Source organism: Falco cherrug, chromosome 11 (genome assembly GCF_023634085.1).
Source record: "Falco cherrug isolate bFalChe1 chromosome 11, bFalChe1.pri, whole genome shotgun sequence".
Classification (NCBI taxonomy): Eukaryota; Metazoa; Chordata; class Aves; order Falconiformes; family Falconidae; genus Falco; species Falco cherrug.
In genome coordinates this window covers 33824235-33846533 of record NC_073707.1, presented here as the reverse complement: position 1 = coordinate 33846533, position 22299 = coordinate 33824235, and the positions used below count along the sequence as shown (strand labels likewise).

At 41.1% G+C, this 22299-nt stretch overlaps 1 long non-coding RNA gene across 18 annotated transcripts in view; it reads left to right on the top strand.

The window, feature by feature from the left end:
* Positions 1-21883, top strand: part of LOC114014495 (uncharacterized) — a 101619-nt gene extending 79736 nt beyond the window's left edge. For 11 of the 18 annotated variants that reach the window (XR_008734420.1, XR_008734417.1, XR_008734415.1 and 8 more), the window contains one exon: positions 6850-21883. This is a non-coding gene — a long non-coding RNA (uncharacterized LOC114014495). The remainder of the gene's footprint in view (positions 1-6849) is intronic. The other 7 variants (XR_008734413.1, XR_008734421.1, XR_008734424.1 and 4 more) reach the window with 7 other exon arrangements.
* Positions 21884-22299: the final 416 nt, after the last annotated feature.

The following is a 22299-nucleotide window of genomic DNA, read 5'->3' as shown; positions in this document are numbered from 1 at the left end:
CCAAGGATCAACCCATGCAAACAAAAGAACTCATGAGTCAAATACCGTGGGCCTCTAGACCCCTCACTGGTTCCCAGGAAAGTTGATTACTGACATCCATAGTGATGAGAACCTCCTTTGCATTCCTCCTGGCACATCTACTGAAGGATATGATTCAGCCATAGCCTCTTATTGTAGACAGGATGGCATTTCTTAGCTTTCACAATAACCAGACATTAATACATAGATGACTGTACCAGAGCAGCTCTTTTGGTTTTTTGAATGGCAGTGATAACATTTGGCACATACCTCACATTTCCAACAAAAAGCCCTCCTTGCATTACCCCAGAACAAGAGTACAGCATGTCCTTCCCCTTCCTCCTGATGTGCCCGTTTCCCACCACACTGTGCAGTGCAGGCGCTTGCAGGGACTCTGGGTACTGCCAGGGAGCAGTACTTCTGCAAGAGGCTGTTGGCACTGTATGTTAATCCCTCCACATCAGCAGACCTGGGCTGGTGACAGAACAGATGAAGGAATAAGTGGGCCCAGAGTCAGCAGACACGCAGTGCAACCGCTGAAGATGTCTGCTTTCAGCAGCTGTGGCTGCCTCTCTTCAGGAACCAAAAATCCTGTCTGGTAGTGGACATCTTAAGTTACCACACAGAAGAATAAAAAACCCCAGACATCAGTCACCCACCCAAGTCTTTGGGATGGAAAAATCTCAGAAATCTAGATGAGATGGGCACGGCCTGTCTCCTGCCTGGAATACCTGGGAGTGCTTGTTGGTAGCATGCCTGATCATGTACTGCTGGTTGGACGTGGGGCCAAGGCTACAGCCGTTCACCTGCCAGTGGCGTGATCCCTGTCCCTCCTTCTGGCTGCGGGAGAAGCAGGTGACGCCTGGGTGGGACAACTGCCAGGCATTAGGAAAGACCACTTGGGCCTATGGTTCATTTCCCAGGCAAGGCATAGCTTGTTTCCAGGTGTGAAGCGCTGACTGCAGCCAGCGTGTCCACCGCTGGGCTGCGGCTGTTCACACCAGTACGCTACAGCCCTTCACAGCGGCGTGGGACCACCGACGGGGACTGTGACAGCCAGTGGAGCAAATATGGTGAACAGCACCAAACCTTCTGGAGAAGAGCAATTTTGGTACAATGTTGATCACCCGTGCTTCGGTCTCTTTGCAGCGAGGTAACGTGGGCAGGCAGAGCAGCGTTCGTGTATGGATTGTGCAGGTCAGTTTCGTATGCCGCAGCTGAAGCCATAAAATGAGGAAAGAGACCCACAACGCAGTCACAGAGCTGAAAAGGCAAGTTCAGACCCTGCCACAGCTTTGACTCATAATATGACACACTCCATACATTTCAAGTTGCAGAACTTATTTTGTATTTCAGCTTTATGAATGATAGACAGTGTTCTTGCCACATTTCCTCTATCAGTTTTATTAACTTTCCATCAGAGTAAATTAAACCCCTAATTTTGCTGCCTTTCCTTGCTTGTAAGTGGGTGACAAGGTCAGCTTCAGAGAGGCCTTTGTGAAAAGGAGGGTGGTAATAGCTGTGAAGTGCCCTGTCTGGTGAAGTCTCAAATGAAGGACAGGATGGCTATGCGAAGCATTATAAAGTCTTCGAAAATTAAGGTAATAACAAGGCAGGCCTGTACTTTTGCTAGTGTGTGAGATTCAGAATCGCTACTGCTGAGCGGCATTTCCATGCCAGGAACCTGCACCAGCTGCTATGGCCACAGATCAGTGCTTCAGTTGATACCAAAGTATGGGTTGTGCTCCAGTTCTTGGACTCCCTCACCTCTGTATCACCAGGATTTCTTCAACACAGTCATTAACAGCTCACACATACCTGCCACACCTTCCAGCACACACCTCTGCATTCCTCACCCTGCTCCAGAACATGCCTGCTTCATGGACTTGCACTCCCAGAGCTCACATTCACTGTCTCTCTTACTCATGTGGGATCAAGTAGCACTATGAAGTGCTGCTAAGTTGTGGTCGTGATGAATTTAGCCCTGTCCTTGCAAAACGGATGAAGAGCAGACTATTCTGTAATCTAATCACTACTTTTTTGAAGTATTTTTCAACTTACATAAAGAAAATAAGTACTGGAAATACTTGATCTGTAGTGACAATCTCTGGACCTTACTACACATGTAACACCAGCTAAAGACCATCACTTGATGCATTTTTGATGCAAGTTTTCCTATCTGTGACCGGAACTCGCAAGATTTCTCCCTGCTTTTTCTCAGCTTATAAAGCTTTCCCTGCCATCTCTTACATTTACCAAGTCTCCAGTTCCCAAGTGCTGTGGGTATTTCCAGCTCTCAGGGTTTCTGTGACAGAGACAGCTCTGTCTTCCAGGGGATGCAGTACCTGGTAGCTTCAAAGGAGCAAGCTGGGGGTCACAGCACCTGACTCTGGAGGGTACCTTGGCCCTGGACATTGGCACAGGCCAGCCAAAAAATGATCCCACCTTCCTCTCTACTTGCTGTTCTTCTTACATGGCGCAGCAAATCAGAACAACACCTATTGTTGCCAGATTTGCAGTCTAGGAAAAAAAATATCAAGCTCCTCATTTCCATGCAGCGAGTGGGAACCAGCAGTGGTTGGCAACTTCTATCCTTGGCCAAGGGCAAAGGAAATGGTGAAATCTCACTCCTTTGAAACATAAATCTCTGTGCTTGTTACCTGGGCAAGGGAGAAAGATCAGAGTCCTTGAATAATATTAAAACACTCAACTTAGGCTGATTTAATTTCCCATTTTTCTGCTCTAGTCTCAAAGTTTATGCCTTGAATTTTAGTTTAATCCTTTATTTTTAAGGTTTACCTGGCATCAACTGTTTCTCAAACTATTCATTCTGTCCATTAGACTTAACTAGCTGTTTACCTAACACGTTACCTGATTATAAATAAAATGATATTCTGTTCTGGAAAAAAAAAATTTAAGAAGTGATATCTCAAGAAGAGTTTGTTAGATCTTTACGGTAGAGAAGGTGTCCCTGGGCTCTGGGTGGGGAAGATGTCTCACCGATTACCCTCGGGTTTTTCCAGTCACCTTTCTGCACATGCAGGTCCTGCTGACCATTACATGTGAGGGTCATGACAAGTTAAGGTATATATTTTGAGAACTTGTTTATGGTAAGTAAGACATTGATGACAGATTCACTTCAAGCCATTTGCAAAAGAGCTTCATTTAGGAGGGATACCCAGGAAGAGGGATGGAGACACACACAGGAGTCAGAGTCTGTTGGGGCAGAGAAGCCCCTGTTGTTGTCTACGTGAAGGTTTGCAGTCCTGCTGCAGGGCAGGTGCTATGCATGCCTTCCCGAGCGAGGAATGACCTGGTGGTGGGAAAGGGCTTTTCTCTGGGACTGATCCCAACCCACGCCTGCTTTGAGGCTGTGGATTTCTTGTGTTGGTTCACTGCAATACTGTTCTGATGCAGGATACTGACACACCTTGAGATGTGATATCACTTGTCTGATTACAGCAGAAACTTCTGACCACACACCAGTGCAAGGCTTGCCTGCCTTCTCAGTTTTATTTTCTACTCTGAGTTTTGCAGCCTTAAATCCATGCGATGTTGGCATACACAGAGCTGCACTTTAAAAGTGGCCAGTCTGTTTTCATTGAAAAAAAATCCCTCCTTCTGGTATTTTTGCTAGCATTGGTCCCCAGAACACAATCCCCAACACAGGGAACATGTTCCCCACTGATGTGCCAGACAAAAGTTCATGGCTTTGTCTTATTGAAAATGAAGCCTTGATTATTCATGCAGTTCCCAATGAGTCACTCCACACCCTTAAATTATTTCTGACAGATGTAAAATGCCTTCTGCTGAATTCCTACTCCAAAGAGCCTTTTGCATGACTGGCTTATCAGTGAATGCGAGCAGACTCATGGTTTACAGTGCTTCTTCATCATCATGGCATGTGTAATACTAAACATGATGACTAGGGAAACCAGACCCACCTATTTTTCTGCCATAGCCTCACAGCTTCCAAAATCTCCCAGCAGCCCCACAAGAAGCTTTCATGCAGGGCAAGTAATACAGGAGACCCTATATTACCCCGTGGATCTCAACACAGCTTGAAGCTTGAATGAAACAAAATTAATTGGTGTGGGTATATGAATTCACTTGCAGGGATGATACAGAGACCGAAGTACTAACCTGAAGGCTTGTTTTTGTCACTTTTGGAGACCAGACATGTTCAGGTGTGAGCTAAAGCTCAGCTCTGCTCCCTCAGCCTGCAGTGCTGACCTTACTTCCTTTAAGCTGGAAGTGCACTCTACTGTGTTTACACACACACACAGTTGGTACACATCACTCGATACACAGTCAGGAGACACGTAACTTTTCCTCCGCTGCCTGCAAAAGACGGGTGTAGGCTGTTTCCCAAAGGCTCTATGGCTTCTTCCTGAAATGAAGGGTCCCCAGGCTGGCCTGAGGATTTTCACAGATTTGCTTTCTCCCACAAAGAAAAGCTCTTTTAGGTGCTCCAGCATTGAGAGGACCTTCTCCAAACAAGAACCTCCTCCAAAGCAAGAAGGCAGTTGCAGGAGGGATGCCTTGAGGAGTACCAACAGCTTGGAGCTTCCCCTGTGACCCAGTGCTGCTTGCGGGTGTCGCAGGAACATACCCACAGTAATTCAACTGCTAACTCTGAGATAATGCTAATACTGCCAAGGTTTAGTGTGGTCAGATGTAATTGTTGTCCTGTACACTACACTGCGTGTGTCTCACAAGAAATAGTGTGGTTTCTTACAAGAGGGAGCTCTGCTGAGCAGCTGAGCACACACTGTCGGGACAGACCATGTAGAAATCCCTGTTGTCTTACCTGTGGTTACTGAAAGGGGCTGATGAACTTTCAGTGGCAGCTGCAGGCATTTCAGTGACATTCCCTAGCAGACGACCAGGTCTGGCACTATATGAGGCTGAAGACATTGTCTCTGCAATATGAGAGTGTGGGATTCCACATTTTTCTTCTGTGGAAATCTCTTTCACTGCAAAACTGATTAACAGCACCCGAAACCATATTAAGCAGTCATTTTAGCAATTCCAAAATCTATTACTGATCTGGCTAAGTAAAACAAAACCTAAACAGCAAATGCATTATGAGACCTTACAACTGTGAATTTCTTACTTCCAGTGGTGACACTCCCCCCTTCTTTTTCTTCACAGATGGTCATGATGATACATTTTTGTTCAATAATTAATCATTTTTGTGTCAGGTTTTACTTGTTTCAGGGACTTAAATTGAGTGTCTCATTCAAGGAAATCTGTAACTGAGATACAAATCTGCATCTGGGCATCTGTGAAAGACTTCAGGATACGGTTTTAAGCATGTATTCTACTACCTAAAAGGCATCTACACAGGATGTTAGTAGAGGCTGATAAGTCATCTGTCTGTCTTGTCAGTAGACCCACTGGGTTCTGACAGCTGAATAGAGGCTATTAATTAAAACTGCCAAATTATGTCAGACTTTTGCCATACTCCCTAGATAATTCAGTCTTGCCATTTCAAGCAGCGTCAGTGGGAACATGACCAAACCATTTAATTTCCCCCCTAAATCCATGCCTCTCTTTCTAAGAAAGAGAACTTACTCCCACAGTAATAATCCTTTGCATTTTGGGGGGAAACAGTGTAACTCAGTGCTGCATTAAGGGGTGCCCAGGTTTGCTCAACTCCTTGGGAGAGCGGCCCCAGGCAGCCAGCCTGGGAGCAGCTGCACAAAGGTTCTGGTATTAACTCCCCACCCTCGTGAAGGTTACAGAGGATAACACCACAAGTTTTGCAGGAATAAAGAGCCTTTTTCTTGCTTTTCTAAGGAGGATCTATGCTAGAATAAGCAAACAAAAATTGGACCTGATTTCACACCCCTCTGCTCCCACAGCTATCCTCACTGAAGTCAGTAACTCTTCTCCTGTGGACATACAACATGGTGTAATGACTCTTAGCTATTCATTCTTAAAGGAGAAGTGTTATTTTTGCATGTAACTGTGACCTACTTTTTAATTTTGCTATATATACAAATTGACTCTTTGTGGCACATCTATGAATCCTTTCAAATGCATGTGATGCAGAGCAAAGGATCACACCTTAGAGGCATATTATAGAAAATGCCAGTTTTGTTTATTTTACATGTTTGTAATTGTCTCTGGCTGTATTATCATTGATCATTTTCCACAGTGGCTTTCACAGTAATGTTGGTTTGTCTGGATATTCAACATTGCTAAAAAGCACTTGAAATGTCAAATGCAAGAACAGTTGTTTGTCTTCTCTTGCTATTGCAGCCTAATACAGATTTGAACCATGAGCCATCTTGTTACAGCTTCTGAAATCAAAGTAAAGCTAGATAATTTGTAGCATAGCGCAAACATATGCTGTAAGGATTCAGAAGTATCTTTCATGAATCCATAGTGTGCAAATGGATAGATCTTACAATGTTTTCTCATTGTTTCAAAGGCATTGGAAAACAAAATTGTTTGGGTTGAGAGATTGTTTTGGGATAATAACCTGTAGTTGTAACGGACAGGTCTTTTATTATGCTGCTTACTTTCTAAATTATCCTCATCAGAGCTTTTCCTTAATTATCTCTGCTCTTCTCTGCTCCCCAGACTTCTCTAGTCATCAGGGACTGAACTGGGTTCATAACTAGATTCTTAGTGAAATACAAAAGCTCTATTGCTGGAGCAGAAACATCTTTTCCTTGCCTGTAGCTACACCATAGTAATTTTATAGATTTTATTTTTCTGCAAGAGATTATTTTATTTATTGTAGCTGAAGTAATACTAATAAATAATTTCTATTTAAGCACAACCTGTACATATTATAATTCTGTTCATTTGCTTGTAAAGCTTTTCACCCAGCCTCGCTGGAGGAAGGAAACTGAATTAAAGAAAATCCGGAATAAGAGATTGTTTCAACTGCAAATGAGTGTTTGGCGGCCACACCATCATCAAGCTGTAGCAACCCATGCTGAGACAGACTGTTCCACCCAAGCCGAGCCCCAGCTGGGAGCACACAGCCCTTCTGCAAGATCAGCTCAGACAAGTGGCGCTTCACCACTGTTCACTCGTGCAGAAGGTAGTGCAACAAAACTGACTCTCCCATGTGCCTCCCCTGCTTTGTCCGATCCTGGGACATCCTCTGTGCACCAGTAGCAGGTACCTCTCTCTGGCACATTCTGGATGGAAGCTCTCTCTGCACATCAGAATTAATATAATCAATTATATTAATTAATAGGATTACTCAGAGATTGCAACCTTCTCATATAGTGTAAGTGATCACCATCAAGGAGACTATGCCTAAATGCCCCTGTGCTAAATGCTATTGAAGGTATCCTTTGAGCACACTAGGAACCTCAGCACCCTTCCCTCAACTACGTATGCTGAAGGCAACTAGAGTTAGGCAAGCTAAAGTCACGTAAATTCTACCTTTTACATCCAGTTTATGCTGCCCGAGCACCCAGTTCTACAGGAGAAGACAAGGATGTATAGTTAGAGGTTGATACCAGCTTTTCACTGTTCTAGATTGCGATAGCAATTATTATGTGTGGATGGCTCGTGCCTCCCATGCATTGCTCAGAGGTGGATCCTCTTCAGAACCTATTCCCTGCCCAAACAGAACAAAGGCTGTATCATCTTCGTCAGGGGTAACCTCTGTTCAACTGGGGTGCCACAGATTTGCCTCTGGGGCCAACCTGAGCTGCAGTAGAGCAGGGAGAAGGCTGGTTTCAGGTAAGACTGAACATTGAGTTTGCACACTCATGAAGTTGTTGCCTGCAGACCTCCACGAGGAAGTCACACCAGGAGTGAATGCGTTCCAAAGGGCATTCACACGGCACATTCACGGTGGGGCTCACATGGCTGCACGGAGGCAGCTAGGGGGGCAGGTAGCTGGTGTCTTGGATGTTCCAGAGGATCTTCCCACAGCTCACCTGCATTCAGGTGGCAGTCTCTAGAGACTCCACTGCCCATCACACTTTTTCCTCTGAGGTGTCCTCTGCAGTAACTAATGCAGTAGCCAAGTTTTCTCTTCTTGGTTCTTTCTCATGGGCCTGCCCAGGGAATGAGGGACTCTGAGCCACCTTTGGGCCACCTCATGTCAGGGTCAGCCTACCCAAGGAGCTTGCTTTTACTCTTGATGCAATGGCAGCATCTTGTAAGACCGCTTGCACTTAATTTCTGCACTGCATGACACAGTGTAAGGGCTAAGTGTAATGTTGAATTACAAAGTGGTGTGGATAAAAGCATCTGCCAGCCTCTGCACATATATGAGGTCAGTGGGTTTACATTCCTTCAGGTCAGAAAACAGAACAAGCGTGATCTCATCACCGTGCCAGTTTCTCCACATTACAAAGTCACCGCAAGATGTGACGACACATTGTTCATGCTCTGGGAGGATGGAACTGAGGCCTTGTCTGCACTGCTTGGAAGAACAAACTGGAAAGAAGAAACATGCAGAAGCAATCTCCAGGTAAGAAAGTAGCAGAGAACAAGCACACTGGTCCTCCCACAGCATGAAACAGCTGAGCTCACAGTATATATCTCCAAAAAACCATATATGCCTGGTCTTTACTATATTTTTACCATAGTCATTCATAGTCCTTAGTAAAACCATACCGTATTTGTGAAGGACTACAAGATCTTAGCGGCCACATTTGCTTGGTGTTTGCCCAAATACCAAGTCTACCACTTTAAAGTGATCTATATGATCTAGTGTCCAGCCCTAATGATCAGTAAGAGAGAGGAAAGCAGGATAGAGGGAGGCAGCTATGTGAAACCTCCACAGAGGAATCCTACTTTTCCACTCCTCATTTGTTATCCTATGTGGTAATGTATTAATTCTTTAACTAAACTCTTTTGATTATTTTTATACCCCTTACTGATGTCACTCTGAATATTACTGTTATACTTATAAATATACAATCCCCTTTCCGAAGAAATTTGAGCCATCCAGCTAACATGCCCTATGACTTTGAAATCAGTACAGTAAATTCATCAACAGGATTCAAAATAAAATTAAGCTTTGGATGAAAGCTATACTACATATGCCTAAAGCTTATAGATTTGTTCTGGTCCAAGGTAACAGCTAAGTACATGTCCCCAAAATGAGTATCATTCTGATATGTTTCCTATGTTTCTTAGACAGAACTAGACAATTTTAGAGGCATACATACGTGTGTGAAACAAAGTTGTGGTTATAAAGGCATGTCCCGGGTTAAGGAAACATTGTTTCATGCAGAGGTTTACATTAAGGGTGGGAATTGCTCTGAACTGGTATGGGTAAAGCATTTTAAATTTTGTAAATTTTTTAAACTTTAAGTTTAAATTTTAAATAAGGCCTTTGAATTTTATTCACTTTGGCAATATCCAACAGACCAGACTCCATCTTGCACACCTTTGCTCTCTGTAAGTGAGCTTGCTGCCACGTAATCTGTCTAGAGTGGAAAAAGCCCCTCACCTACCTCTGAGTCTGGCCAGGGTATATCCAGCTCTGACGGGCAGCAGACTGGCAAGCTGGTGCTGGCACAGAGCTTGTCCCTGGCAGCAGATTCTGCTCTGTGTGCCTGTATGGACAGCCACACTGTAACAGATGATGGAGAATTTTTTCTGCTTGCAAGCACCCTGTAAGGCCACCATACACACGGGTCTGTCGAGGACAAGGGTAGGCAACAGACGAGAGGGGCTGTAACACTGGCACTGTCAGGACTGAGTTGTCCTGTTCACTGGAATAAAAAGCCACAGGGCTGATATCTTAACGGCCTGGATGGTCTTATCCTAGAAACAGGAATGCATCCATTCTCCTCCAATTTAATACAAAAACATTGGTCTCTCCTTAAGCACACCACGCACAGAAGTTGAAGTTAATGTTAGTGAATGGTGAACATACCTCTGACACCCATTTGGATCCTGTTTCATTGGAAAAGGATTGTCTTCATAGAGACTACCACTGATTATATGTTCCGGACCTATTATTCATGCTCAAATACAAAGTTTCCTTCTTCTTTTTTTTTCAAATGCTATGAAACTTCAATGTATTTGCTACCTTTGGGCCCAGCCCTGTAAATCTTGCTCCTATGAATAAGCCCTATTCATGAACATTCTCGTGTGATGGAAAAAGCTTTTCTGGAATAATTTTTTGCAAGTACTAGTGAAAAGCTAAGCTAGATAGTACCTAGATAAGTGATGAACACATGATAATCAGTTTTTTGTATTTATGGCCAGACCCTAACACCCACAAAATTACCATACATATTGAGTAACAAAAACATGAAGTCAATTCTGAAGACCTACTTCAATAATGCTGTTATTCTTTTCAATGCATAAAACTTCAGTAGGGCTCTGGGAATTAGCAACATAAAAATAATGATGATGGTGATGAATTTAAAATGCTTTCCAAACAAGACATTGAGGAAGTCTTTAGAGAAGCCTTATGGTGAACTTGATAAATCTTTTCACAGTTTTTAATTCTGAGTATTAGTTATTTCATCATCTACATTGCTTACTTAGTGACCGCTACAGGCTATTGAATAAACTGTCATGGCAATATACAGCTTTTGCCATAGGCCAGGATCACAAAACTACATGTGGATCATTTGTCATCCTGAATTTGCGCATGCTGTTGTTATTTTATAACTGCAGATCTCAATATGATTAATGCTGGATATTCATCAACTTTGTTTCGAAAATGGAGTAACTGTGATGTAATGAGGTGAAGAAATTCACTTGATATCATTGAATGAGTTATCATCCATACAAGGATTAGAACACATTTCCTTATTCTGCGTGCCATTTGTAATCCACTGCACAAGGATGCCAAATCCACTTCTTATTGCCATTCACCATGTTTCAACAGACTAGGGCATCAAAGGACTAGGTGTTAAATCTTCCCTTTTCACGTTTTTGGGGTTTGTTTGGATTTTTTTTCTCCCCCTCAGAAACTCTGTTACGACAAAAAAGGGGACTTTAGCAGCTGAAAACGCCCACGATGTGCACAGTTTCACCGTATAGTTCCTCTCACAGGTCTACCTCTCCATTCCCTCACTCCATCCTCCTGAAGAACCATGAGACCAACCCAGCATTAAGGCCTGCGGTGACACTGCTGTGACAGGTTTTTGCAGTTCTTGACCCTCACAGGAGTGTAGCAGACAGCCAACACAGCTGCAATACGAGGCATTTCTCTGGCTACAGACCTATGAGGAGCCATAGACTCCAGTTTGTTCTATGTGATTTTACCATCGCCACTGTTGCTCTTGCCACCACCACAGCCCCCACAGACGGAGCAATGCCTGGTATTATTTTTCTGATTTGTGTCTAGGGACATCAGAAATGGGAAAAAATTGGCTGACTGCAGTGGCACAAAGTAAGGCCCTTGGTTGAGATTTGCTGAGAAAAGGCTACCCTGTCTGCTGACAACAGTGAGAATGTAGCATGAACCTCCTTGGAGTGAGCGAGATTTCTGTTCTAGGGGCACAGTGCCTTGCTGCCAGGGCATGCTGGGGGCTCGCTTCCAGCCTGCTGCCCACAGGACCCCAGGGCCTCCCAGCAGAGCTTCTTGCGAGGCAGTTGGTCCCCAGCCTGCACCGTTGACAGGCTTCTTCCCTTCCAGGTACAGGATTTTGCATTTGTCCTTGTTGAATTTCATAACAGCCATGGTTCCAGCCTCAATATTTCTGAGTGGCAGCTCTGCGCATTTTTTCCAGTGGTAATGGTTTAAATTGTGGCTTATTGCAATGGGAACCCTTAAGCACAAAGACGATGCCTTGTTTCAAGGGTGACTTTGCTTGAGTAAGGACTGTTGTTATTTATCATGGCTTCTTAGGAGCTGAAATTCAGATTCTCAAAAAGATACAGATTCAAGACAAGGATCATATTTATGCAGAGGTGATTTCACATACAGAAGTGTGGGTTCTCATAGTCCTTTAAAGCTTCAGGATGCCACTGAGGAGAATAAAATAAGAATATACACAGCCACAATAGTTTTATGAGGTTTCCTTTCTTGGGCCTTTTTTGGGGTGGGTAATCAAATCTTTGGTGGGCAGTTGGCATATGGTTAAAAAAGCTGTGGTGGAAAATGTAAATGTAGGAAATTGAAGCAAAATTCAATAATCCAATAATTCTCATGGATATCCACTGTGTACTTGTCAGGTCGTTTGTGTTACCAGAAGTCAATTTTTACAGTCAGATTCTACACAATTTTTGTATTACTTCCACTTGATAGTGCAATTCTTCCAGATAGATACCAGCACAATTAAGGTTTGTCTTGCATTATGTTTAGTGAATTCGGAAGCCAAGTTGACATCAAATATCTTTGCCTCTATTGTTTTCTTCTAAGCACCTATGCAATGCACTATTGTAAATTTTTAAAAAACTTTAATTTTTTACTCACGAAATTTATTAGGAAAGTGATTTCTGAATTACTCTTTTCTTTTTGTTGTATAGCCTGTGAAAATAAGCTCATAAAACTCTAACACATCTTTAATTTCCATGCCTTCCAAGATAATTCTGATAATTTTTCTTCGCAACACAGCATGGAAGAGACTGCGGACAAGTGCTTTCAAGTTTACTTATTATCAGAGCTGTGATGTGAGCTTGTAATTCAGGTTCTGTGCCTGGGAAAACCTGTAGAATGCTCATCTCTGCCCCCTGCACCCACCCAGATGTGGTATCAGATTCTGATCACTTCAATCATTACAACTTTTTGTTATTCTTTGAATTAGCATAGTGTCTAGATAGATTTCTTACAGACCAGAATGTTACTGTGCTGTATGTTTCTCAGCTTTTTCTGCTACGTATTTGTGGATCCCCGAAACGGCTTAATTTACCATGTGTTATTTCCTTTAAACATAAGTTCAAAATGAAGGAAGAAGGATTGTCCTGCACTCATGATCTACCATAAGCGCTCTTGTCATAAAACTTTTTCTTTTACAGTTGAGTGGGTTAGTGCCAGTAACTACTGATGAGAGGAATTCATCCAGGCTAGAATGAGAGCCAGCAGGGACTGTGAGGGTTTCCATTTTAGTATTTCAGCAGGACGAGGCTGAAAGGTATTAAGTCTAATGATTTACAAAGCAAAAACAGGGTTACAGGGTTCCTATCTGCTTGCAACTGAGTATGAGTCATGGAAGGAAGTAATAGACGTTACAGATTCTACAGGGTAAAGTCACACAAACTTGTCACTTGGGGTTTCTTTGTGCATAACGCAAGTCCCTGTCAGGTTCCTGTTACTGACTTTATTTCATGTCTCATGGCTTGTCTTTTTCGAGTACTGGCCAAGGCAAAATCATAGAATGGTTTGGGTTGAAAGGGGCCTTAAAGATCATCTAGTTCTAACCCAGATCTAACTGCTGCTTTCAGTTATGCTGACATGACCCAAATGTACATTCTTATGTAAAACCTCTAGCAATCTGCTAGGAAGACCAAAGACATGGGCTTGCAGTTCTCAAAGCGCTGTGCTCGAGACTCATGACCAAGCACTAGACCGCCAGCTCTGGGAAGCCACTGCAGCTCTGTGGAAGTCAGCAGCACCGACTGTCCACGTAGACTTCTTCACCATGAACCTAGCAAATTTCCTCCTGCTGCCACACATGCAAAGGGTGGAACAGGAATGAGAAAGCAAGTGCAATAGGGAAAGATACAAGTGGACAATGTGGGAGAGAACTGAAAGCATCTCCCTTCCCCTTGCACAACTTCATCTCCAGCTTTCCAAGTTTCTGCTCTGCATCACCTCTGTTACAAGCAGAACCTCATTTCCCTTGTTGTCTGAGAACACACAAAGAAGTATAGACTCAAAAATCCTTTAGTAATTTAACACTCAAAATCACTTTCCCCCCCATAATGCTACATGGTGTCAATGCCTCTGCAAAAATGCAACTGCGGAAAGAACAGACTACTGCAACATGTATTATACAATGCACATACATGATCAAGACAGTTTACACAATGCACTGTTTAGTGTTCACAGGAGTAGGCAGGAGATCAACAAATCCTAGATATTAATTTTACTTCGGGCACTAAATTGGTCTGCAGCTTTGAGTGAATCATTTACAATTCAAGTTTCAGTTTTATTAACTGAAAAAATTGGGAGATATTATTTGTAAGCCTTGTAGAACTTCCAGGAAATTCCCCTGAAATCCACCTGTTTAATTACATTTCAACAGAGGCTGAAATGTCTCTGCATACCGAAGCAGCACTAAAGAAACAGACTGTACCTGATACAGAAGATAGGGCATATTTCTTTTAACAGTTGGCTGTATGATGATGGTGCTGGTGGCCTGGTTCTGTGAAGTACACTGGAAGAAAAGTGGGTATTTTCTTAGGTATCGAGCTACTGACTAAGAAATTTGAATATGTCCGCATTCTTGAACAGAGTAATTTCAAATACATTATTATGTGTATACTGTCATGCTAATCAGAACAGCATGCCTGCATGCAAATTTTAACTTCAAAATAGATGTGAACCCCCTTTCTGCTACTTGCGTGTACATTGGTATCGCTTAACCTTCACATTCTTACAGAGCTCACCAGGAACTTTACCACAGGCTAAATCTATCGTACTATATATTTACTTACCATTAGAAAAGTCTTTTACCACAAGAGTAAATACTGATCTGTTCACACAGGTTAACTGTGATATTGGTCTACATAGAATAAAAACACAGTTTCACTGCACTGTTGTTCCGTATTTCAGCATCATACTCCCACTTCATCTTTGTCTCCTCCTGTTCATTCTGACCTCTGTGTACTCGTAAAGACCTTGATGATAAGACAGTCTTCCAACCAGAGCAGAGTATGACTGGACAGAGTAACCCTTAGCATCACCCTGGGAAAAAAACTCTCATTCGCTGAAGCACAATATAGCCAATGAGACCAAGAATTACACCCTGTGTTTCCTTCACTGAAGGGAACTGCTTGCCATAGTCGCCCTCAGCCAGGGTAGAAGAGAGCAGGAGCATGCCTGTCATCTCCATGTCATTGCTGGCAATGAGACCCCCCCCATGCTGAAACAGCACAAGGGCCACCCACACTCTGACAGTAACGTTTTCTCATAACCTACATCCCTTCCTTCATTGAAAATTCACATCATGAAAAATACAGGTCAAATTTGTGCTGACCTAGAATAGGGTTAATTCAATGAAAACTTCCATTTATAGTTCACATCTTGTGCTGAGCTTGTATTGCATTGGTTTACACATACCGGCATTCAATGAGCGTATCTAAATAGTAAGGACTATTGGGTGAGAGCCATGCAACTTGCAGGCAAACTTTCCCGTCGAGGTGTTTGAGATCCGGGGGACCACTGCAGACCTTCTTTAAGAATTTTGTTTGATCCACTGTATAGCATTGTGCAACCTGAAGTTCTGTAACAGAGAACAATATTGATTTCACTTATCATCTCTGCCCTTTTGTTACTGGCACCAGATGAGAAGAAAACAAAAATCAGCTCCAAGATAATTAGGTGGAGAAATGTCCTAAAACTTAAAAAAAACAGGGGGGTCTTTGATCTAGACAGTGCCTGATTCATAGTAAGTTAGTAATCGTCTGAGTGCCTCACTGAGGGGGAAAAAGTAAGAAACTGAATGGCTTTTATACAGTTGTCATAATGCAAACCAAAGGTGTTAATGCTGAAAGACTAGGAAAATCAGAAAAAACTTTTCTCTTTTCCTTCAGCTGATCTTCTCTTTGTATGACACTATCATCTAAAAATTGTGTGTGACAATGCTGAAAAAAAGCTAAGACCTCCTATACTAGAGACCACAATAGCACTGCTTATAAGCTGAATTAGTCATAACGTGCATTATTATGTGCTGTTGAAGTGTGTTTTCTGTAGAACATGAGTATCAGCCAGTACAAGCAAGTACTATTGTCCAAGGAGGGAAATCTGCGTCGCTCATGGTATTTTGTAATCAAACCTTGTCTACTGCTTAAGTAGAGCAGATGATTTTTTTTTCCATTTTCAAACATTATGTTAAAACTGAAAAAGAAAGCAAATGAAAAATACAGGTCAAATTTGTGCTGACCTAGAATAGGGTTAATTCAAGTGGTAGAGTAACTCCAAAAGCATTTTAGAGCCATTCTTACGGGAACCACACTTGCATGAGTTTAAATTGTTACTGTCTCTAAAGAGGAAAGAAGAAAAGGTGAAAAAAAAAGGGGGGGCGGGTTGAACAGACAAGTGTAAGATTTACTATTTCAGAGAGGAATAGTCCATATATTTTCACAGCGCAAATCTCCTTGGAGATATTGAATAATATGTTGCATAATAATTGCCAAGTATCTCATTTTATTAGAGTGGCCCATTCTCAAATGAATGCATATTATCTTTACAGGTTTGTGACCAGAATGTGGAAGTAAAAGAAGATCTTGCGGTTTACTTCAGTTAGAGGGGGATTCACCTCTATATTTTTTACTATTTTTCCAAACCATGTTTGGTTTTAATATAAACGCATCGGACACTTTTTTTAGTATTTGGAAGAGTATTAAAAGAACCAGTCATAACAATTTAATGCCTGAAACTTTCAGGCAGCATTCAGAATGATATTGAATCTCTTTGTCATCTCCTGCCAAAACCAAACCATAGCACAATGCCATAGTGTGGGAAAGGCAGTACAAATCCATTATCTTCACTGCAGTTCCAGCAACTGTTATTACATATGTTATGTTTGAAAGCTCTGGTTGTGTATTCATCTCATTTTCAAATCCAATTAAAAACTTCTTGAGAATTCCACAGGCTTTGTCGCCAGTTCAGGTTTAAGTTAAATCATCAGCAGTGCCTGCACTTAACTAGCATTTTACATGAAACTACGCACCACAGGGTGCAATGCGTTTAGAAACTGCTTCTTTATGTTAACAGACATTGCTAAAACTTGCTAAATGCTTGCTGACACCTATTTTCAAAGTGGATTTTGATGGGAGTTCTGCGTGGACAAGGATTTCAAGCTTGATGCCTGCATTTCATGTATGCCTGCTAGTATTAATTTGTCACCCAACTCTGCGCATTTTTAGTGGAGAGCCATACAACTTCAAGACTTCGTTCCACATACTTGCACTGTTCAGTACATTTATCCACTAATAAGGAAGTAATAATGTTGCTTCTAATTCCATCACTAACTAAACAACCATATAAGAACTGCACTTTATGATATCCCAGAACTACCTTTTCTTGGTATAATATATCAATATTTTTTGGTATAATATATCAATAAATGTATTTGTTTTTTCTAAGCAAAATTTGTTTGTTTTTTATAGCTTTGTATGTCGTGTTACAGCAAAACAGCAGCTTCCTCTTTTGAAAAGGACAGCAATTAATTTTCTTATGTGTCAATATAGAATGGTTAATAATAAAATGGCCTAGCCCTTAATTTTATTTATTACAGCAAGGCAGCCGCTGCGGAAAAATATGCTCAGTGATGAATATTTAACAAGCCAGAAACCATATTTTGTTTTGCATGTCCTCAGCACATTACTATTTACTTTCTGCAACCATTAACATAAGGTAAATGCCATTGATATAAATAGGATGTAGAATTAACAGCTGTACATGAGACTCACTGCATGATTAAATAAAGCCTTGTTAAGCAGAAGGGGAAACAGTAGTTGCTTGTTAGAGTAAATGAAAAGCAAATGGCTGCCTTTTTGCAATAGAACAGCATGGTCTGACACTAACAAGCTCTGAAGGTGAGTTCATGGTTTTTGTATTAGGATTCCTCTCATCAGTGGGGAACAAATATTTATTTCTGACAAAAATTGTCTCTATTCTCTTGTATAATGTACTTGCTGATGATCACTAAAGCCAGTGTAAAATGGACTCATGTCTTGTTGAAACCAGCTACAGAAGACAGCCAGTTACCAGTTTTCCAGCTAGCACTTTATACAGAAATCTGTTTTAGAACTACTGTATGTGCTAATGGGTGGGGAAGCAGAGAGAGTGCTAAATTAGAGGACTAGTGGTAGTATAAAGGTGAAATACTGTTTTCTTATGGGATACTTGACAGTGCTGTACAAGGCAGTGCTTTTCTGCCCACCCTTTGACTGAGGTCCTGATAAGAGCCTGTTTCAAGCTCTCTCTGTGACCTTCCAGTTGAGTTGAGATTCACAGCTACGATTTTAGGAATGGCAACAGGTAACAGAAATAGGTTTTTTTACTGCATTTACACAGCATTAGGAACAACAGCAGTGGCAGTAACAGCAGGGTAGGTGTGTCAAGAATGGGAAGACTCCCCAAGCCCCTCAAGTGCAACTTACCCGGACCTGTACATTCAAGAAGCCTTGCTGTTTGCGTAAGAACAACACACGGAGTGCTGGATCCATGCCAGTTACACTAACCTCCTGTTTCTGATACTGCTGCTTTCTTTACTTTTTCTGACATTGCAAGGGCATTTGGTCAGCTGCAGTACTGGGAGACGGGACTTGGGTGTCTGGGTGTGCATTGCACAGGTCAGCACCACTAACAGTAACGCTACCACAAGACTTCCCTTGGGGTAAAGCCCAGGACCTAACTGCTGTTTCTGTTTTCTATCTACTGCATATATATCTATATCATATCTATACATATATATATATCAATCATATAGATATATGCATGTATATCCTTCCATACTTAAATTTCACTGCTCTGATGTCATGTTTGCTGCAGAGCAATGCTATCATTGTGCAACCCATCTACTAGTTCACTTCGGATGCTGTCAAATTTATTCAGACATCAGCAAGAGTGTGACTGTGGTTGAAAAAAAACCAGCCACCACCCCTCTCTTTCTGTAAGAAGGAGTCACTGAGTCCTGACTACTCCCTGCAGAGACTACAGCTCCTCTTCTTGGAGACCACTTTGTATCGATAGCCTTTAATGATTTTCAGATGTTTTAACAGAATATAAGCCCCTGAAGAAAAATACTCTATGGTCTTAACTTGAAAAATTCACAAGCTAATTTTTATCTATACGGAATGACTTATTTGTAGTGCAACTCAGAAAAAAAAAAATCATCCTTCAAATGAAAGTATATCACTGCTTTTGCAATGTATTACTAACGAGTTTCCATACTATTTAACACCTTCAGGACAATTCCACTGATGAGACTCCTAATGCAGAATCTGTTAGGGCTTGCCACAAAAGAGGTAATTATTATGGAAGTCCTAGTTGTGATTTTTTTAAAGTATTGTGATATTTTTCATTTAACCCAGAAGTAATTTTGTACCGCTTCCATCCTTTTACTCCGACAAGCTTCAGGATAGTCATTTCCGCAAATGTTCTGTTTTCTCATTTTCCCAAGACAGATCTCTGAAAGTGTTTTGAATTTGTACACATGGATATATATACTGAGATCACTTCTTCAGCATTAATGATGAAGGACAACAAATTGTGCCTGTTCTTTTAACCAATTTTATAATGGAAGTGTTCCATTATAAAATAATAACAATACAAAATGCAGATCATCATACATAACTATTGCTTCTCTACTTCTAACACTTTTGGGTTTGCTGAGTAATTTCTCCATTTCACTGACAATTCTATTTCAGTGGAACTACTTACCTAACTTCAAAAACAAAATTAGCAGCAGAAAACCTGAGACTTATGTAAACAGAATTCAGGTTCATATTTGCCACACCATTTTTGTGTCTGACAGCACAAGCATTTCAGTATGTGCAAAGTTACAGGCTTTTATAGTGCCTGTACAGTCTGATGAGAAAAGCAGGAATTCGCCACAGAAGTACTACTTTTTCTATGTATTTTGTATACAGCTTCCATTTGGACCCAGATTATCCATCAATCCACTATCCACTACAAAACCAGTATTTGTGCTTTTGTAGCAAAGTTGCAGCTATTGCAGAATGTAAGTTTTATGCAGCATGTTTATGCAAAAACAGGCCAGGGAACCAGTTTTGGCTAATCTGTATCCCACGTGATATGGTAGCAATAGATCTGTCAAAAATTACTCAGAACCTAAATATGTAGAAGCTCCCACACACCTTTATTTAGCTAGCTCTAATCTTTGATCTTGAACGCATGCTTAACCAGTAAAAAGGGGAAGAAAAGGCATTGCATGTGTTGAAGTGAAATGTGAGGGGCAGAGATACTGGTTCACCTTTGAACCCGAGTATCTTACATACTTGAACCAAATGAATGTTGTCTCAGCTAGCTGGAGAGCACAGACATCACCATTCCAAACAATCAGGACTCCCTGGAAAATCTATTTAAATAGGCCATCTAAATATTATAGAGTTGCATTTGCTTTAATGTCTACTCTGTAGCTGCTCTCTCATCTTAGAAATAGATGATTTTTTTATGCCGCACTTCCTCTTACTCCTATCCTACAAGTATTACATGAGACCTGCATGTTAGGAGCTCAGCAGTGCAGGCTGATCTATAACCATAGATCAAGTCATGCCACAGGTTATTTAAGGTATGACTAGCTATCTGAAATTTGTGTACATTCCCTTTTTGCTTAGACGACATCCAGTGTTAATTGAAACAATGAATGCCCTGCCATTACTCATGCTTTTAACACTGAGAGATAATTGATATAGCTGGTAAGAAAACCTGAATAATTGTTCGTGCACAAAGTAACGTGATTACTTACTGTTCAAAGAAGAGTTATTCAAGAAAACAAGCAACTTAGATTCCAGGAAATCCAGCGATGAATTATTGAGATGTCCCATTAAAATACACTCATGTCAAACAGAAAGATTTAAGACATAAAAAGTCTGTTGAAGAAATGTGGATTTTCTCCACAATTGATATTAGTCTTTACTCGACATTTTTAAATATATGAGAGAATATGCTGCTGAACTCCACATAAGATATCTGAAACCATTCACATTGCTTTTTTAACTAGGTAAAATGCAACCTGATCTGGATTGTACTTGATCATATGGCTGGAATGCTGAAAATACTGTAATCTATTTATATATCAAATTGAAGAATTTTTGTGTGTTTAAATTTCATTGCAATCTAGTGTATTAACTAAATATCAAGTTTACAATCTGTTTCATTTTCAAACCGAAAAAGAAAAGCCAGACCAACCTGACTTATTTATCCTAAAGCCAGGATTTATTTCCTGGCTTTAAAATACAGACCAAACCTAGGTCTGCTCTGTGCCTTCCCTAAAAGTGGTGTTCCTGCAGCAATAATTCACTGCTAGTGCCAACACATGGTACTTTCCTTATAATGCCTTCAAAATACATACTTTTTTTTCAGCATCAAGAATGTACTACAATTCCAAACTGGATCTGCAGCTCAGATTTTCCTTATCCTTTTCTTATTTCTGCCACTAAACCACAAATTATTCGAAATAAAGCAGACAACAAGGCTAAGAGTAACTATGTAAATGAGAACAGCCAAATCAAACAGATGAAAACCACACAGGGGCTTATACAGCCCAGAAGTAATTGACAATAACTAGTCTATTAACCTCAGACTCCCCTAGTGAACCAGCACTCTTCAGGCAACTGTTCCATATAATGCTGTAATTTCCCTAAATTATTTACATAATTCTTTAGAGGGTCTTTGACAAGTCATGCTAAAGAGAGGAAAGGTCCTGCCCCAGACTGCTTCTAGTCAAACAGCACAATCAGGTGCAGCACAAGATAGTATAGAAGTAAAGGTACCCATCAAGGAGAAGAGTGTATTACACTAAAGACCTGTCTGTTGATCAGTACAAATGTGCATCTTGGATTTTAACATAGCTCAGTTAAGTAAAACACAGCTCCCACTGACATTTAATGGGTTTTGCCATTGCCTTGAAAGGGGTCAGGATCGGGCTAGCAAAAACTGGTGAGATCTCGTAACATGTATTAATTTCTATTTGCACTTTAAATGTGTTTCCATATGTGTTACAGTTTCCATTTGTTCTCAGTTGTTGGACATATTAAATTTTTTTCACTGGTTGTTGCATTTAATGCCTATTATTGTCCATATAGAAGACAATGAACACTGGAAAGACATAAAAGAGCAATTTTGTTAGGGTCAGGAAAGAGGAAATTTCCATGCTTTTTGTCACATGAGACTTTAAGAAGAGCCTAAAGCTAAATACTGCAGCTACTATTCGCTGGTTCTCTTGATAGTTAGTGGCCTTTATAAATGCAAAAATCCTACTTACACATTCAAGTAACTCATTTGCCCTTTTCTATGCCCTTCTTCCCTCCAGCAGTCTCTAACCTGGAATTTGTCTTCAGGTCTTGCAGTCAACATCCTGCAGCCTGAAATTCAAAAGAACTTGAAATTCGAATTACCATTGCATCTCAGTCTGGTTTGAGATCATTTGTGGTAATTTAGATGTGTTTTAAAAACAACAAGAATTTGGATAAATG